The following is a 4,136-nucleotide window of genomic DNA, read 5'->3' on the forward strand; positions in this document are numbered from 1 at the left end:
GCCATGGACTCTTTAAGACACAACGAGACCACTGTAAAATCAACCATATACAGGCGGACCACTAGACGTCGAACCCCAATCTCATATCATGCGTCTGTCGGAAAGATATCCTAAGGCTACTTGAATTCCCACTTATAAACTCCCGAAACTTTCTGGTTATGCAATCTGGTGTAGGGGATACAGGGGACACAAAATATATATCACCCAAACTAACAATCCCTAGATCCAGCTGTATCCATCCGTCAACACATAACCAAGAAACCTTCGGAAATCGTTTACCTCAACCTTCGAAAAACATCCGTTATACAAGTTATGGCAATACTCCCGAACTCCCGCCCCAGTACTGGGTGGCGTCGAGGTGATCTCACCAACAACAGCATAAAAGAGATTTCGATGTCGGCGAAACTCAGGTATTCCAGAACTGCAACGATAAAATTGTGACGACAACACCTCGGAGCTCAACTCCCCGGGACACTACCACAACCCCTAAATGACAGGAGGCACCAAGAACAATGTTCTCGTCACAAATCCATTAGAACGATTCCAAGATACCCGCGTGATCCTAAATTTTTTTTAGTGAAATTTGAGGAGAGAGTAGTCAAAACTTCTACGTCAGGAGACCGCACCAGAGCGACGAAGGGACTGAGGAGTAAAAAGAATCCTACTCTCCGATATATATAATCCTAAGACTCAAAACATTTTTGTTCTAGACTCAACAACGCCAGCGATTCGATCAAGCAGGGGGCTCCTAAGTCGGGGATGGCTCTGATTACCAACTTGTAACACCCACGATGCGGCTATATCTCCCACGTGTCGAGGCACGACTTAAAGGCATAACCGCATAGTGGTTTTGTCGCAAGAAGGGTCATCTTCACACAATCCCATGTACTGAACAAGAATGGGATAAAGAGTTGGCTTACAATCGCCACTTCACACAATACATAAATATCATTCATACATCATCCAAAAATACAATCATATAGACCGACTACGGTCAAAATCCAGATGAAAATAAGACAACCCCAAATGCTAGATCCCCGATCGTCCCAACTGGGCTCCACTACTGATCATCAGGAAAAGACACATAGTAACGACCACGTTCCTCGTCGAACTCCCACTTGAGATCGACGCCATCGTCTGCACTGGCATCGTCGGCACCTGCAACTGTTTTGGTAGAATCTGTGAGTCACGGGGACTCAGCAATCTCACACCCGCGATATCAAGACTATTTAAGCTTGTAGGACAAGGAGGAGTAGTGAGGTGGAGCTGCGGCGGCAAAAGCATATATGGTGGCTAACTTGCGCATATGAGAGCGAGAAGAGAAGCAACGGAACGGACGTCATCTAGCAATGACCAAGAAGTGATCCTGAACACCTACTTACGTCATACATAACACAGACCGTGTTCACTTCCCGGACTCCGCCGAGAAGAGACCATCACGGTTGCACACGCACTTGGTGTATTTTAATTGGGTCAGGTGACAAGTTATCTACAACCGGACATTAACAAATTCCCATCTGCCTCATAACCGCGGGCACGGCTTTTGAAAGATAATACCCTGCAGGGGTGTCCCAACTTAGCCCATCATAAGCTCTCACGGTCAACGAAGGATAAACCTTCTTCCGGAAAGACCCGATCAGTCTCGGAATCCCGGTTTACAAGACATCTCGACAATGGTAAAACAAGACCAGCAAAGCCGCCCGAATGTGCCGACAAATCCCGATAGGAGCTGCACATATCTCGTTCTCAGGGCACACCGGATGAGCAGTCCGTACAACTAAAACCAATCCTTGAGTTTCCCCAAGGTGGCGCTGCAAAGGGCTCTAGTTTGGACCAGCACTCAGAGGAACACTGGCCCGGGGGTTTAAAATAAAGATGACCCTCGGGCTCTAGAAAACCCGGGGGAAAAGGTATAGGTCGCAAATGGTAAAACCAAGGTTGGGCCTTGCTGGAGGAGTTTTATTCAAGGCGAACTGTCAAGGGGGTCCCATAAATCACCCGACCGCGTAAGGAACGCAAACTCAAGGAACATAATCCCGGTATAACAGTAACTAGGGCGGCAAGAGTGGAACAAAACACCAGGCATAAGGCCGAGCCTTCCAACCTTTACCAAAATATATAGATGCATTAATTAAATAAGAGATATTGTGATATCCCAACATATCCATGTTCCGACATGGAACAACTTCAACTTCACCTGCATCTAGCAACGCTATAAGAGGGGCTGAGCAAAAGCGGTAACATAGCCAAACAACGGTTTGCTAGGAGAGGATGGTTAGAGGCTGACATGGCTAAAAATAGGAGACATTATATAGCAAGTGATAGGTAGAGAGCATGGCAATAGAGCGAACAACTAGCATAGCAAAGATAGAAGTGATTTCGAGGGGTGGTCATCTTGCCTGCAAGATTCTCAGAGTTGTCGAAAGCTTGATCCTCGTAAGCGTATTCGACAGGTTCCTCGTTCACGAACTTGTCTCCCGGCTCTACCCAAGACAAGAGAACAAACAAACGGAACCACAATCAACAACGAGAAATGCGCAAGCAACATGATGCAAAACATGTATGATATGCAAGATATGATATGCGATGTATATGCGTGCTCCGGAAGGAAAAAGATGAACATGGCAGTAACTTGGCAAACCAAGCATTCCACTGGAAAGATGAGATGATTTCGGTCGAAATCGATATAAAGATCACTGGAATCGGATGCACGGTTTGCAAATGGCAAGCAAAACAAGAATGACACGAATCTGCGATAAACAACAAGATAGCACTTAAAATGCAACAAGCAACAATGCTACAGCACCCCAACATAGCAACAAAGCACATGTCAGTAATCTACAGGAGATGCTTGACAAAATATGAACACTGAGCTATGGCTAGTTCACAACATATCAAGCTCAAACAACCATGGCAAAAGTGCAAAAGATTACAGGTTCACAGACTGAAAAACTGGACATGGCAGAAATCAGCATCAGGTAGCTATGTTCAGAGCACGAAATCAACATGCTACAGGAACTCAACATAGCAAAACAAGGCATGGTAGTGTTCTACTAAATGCACATGACAAAAGTCCCTTACTGATCATAAGCCAAAAAGGATCAGAAGATATGATGGCAAGCATGTAAACATATCAAGTTTCGTTATCAGGTTTCAGACTTGCCAGAAAACAGAGCATGGCAGAAATATTAATATGTAGGCCTCTTTGTGAGCTTGATGCACTCACTAAAGAGCAATGCATGACAAACCAAGCATACCTACAGCAATATGGCATGTTTATGAAGCTATACATGGCAAGAACAAATGCATAGCATATTTGGACCAACTACAATAAGCTTGGCAAAAATGCATGTCATGTTAAGAATCTGCCAGAAATATTTTATAGCAAAAGTAGAGCAACATTGAGTCATGCTATGGTACTCTAAAATTGCAAACAATTGCAGGAATGGATCAATTACAACTATAGCTACAAAACATCCTTACTGAACATCTCCAAAATATGCATGCATCTCTCTGTAGCATCAAGTTTACATGGCAACAAAATTACAGCAGACAAAGACAGAAATCACTAAGTCCCTGAAATCAGAAATATTACGGGGCCTACTTTGCATGCTTGTGCTAGTCACCACAGAGATCACAAAAATACATGGACTACACCACTGGAGGGATGGCATGGCATACTTCAAAACACATGTAGAGCTCATGCTCAAAAGATGCACAGAATAAATGATACAAAAATGACAAATCTCCAAGTTCTGTCAAGAACCAGAGAATAACAGCAACTAGCCCTCTTCGAACGAAGATTTGGGCATCAAGATGACCTCTAATGAACATGGTGCAATTGAACAAAATGAAGAGCATCACGAGATGAACAATTTGACGTATTACACTCGCGAATCGGAGCTACATGCACAAAGTTAGGGCATCTCAAACAGGGGCACATGCTGAGAAATTCTGGGACTTAGAAAAAAAAAGAGGGGCGAGGAGAAAAGTCAACACACGTTCCAGATCGAGATCTCGCTCGAGCTCGGGCTGCTCACCGTTGGCGGGAGGAAGAGGAGCGACGGGGAGGCGCGACGGCGGCCGGAGGGAGGAGGAGGCGAGGCGGCGGCGCTAGTCGCCGGAGGAGGAGAGGA

The sequence above is a fragment of the Triticum aestivum genome, chromosome 6D, assembly GCF_018294505.1.
Source record: "Triticum aestivum cultivar Chinese Spring chromosome 6D, IWGSC CS RefSeq v2.1, whole genome shotgun sequence".
Lineage (NCBI taxonomy): Eukaryota > Viridiplantae > Streptophyta > Magnoliopsida > Poales > Poaceae > Triticum > Triticum aestivum.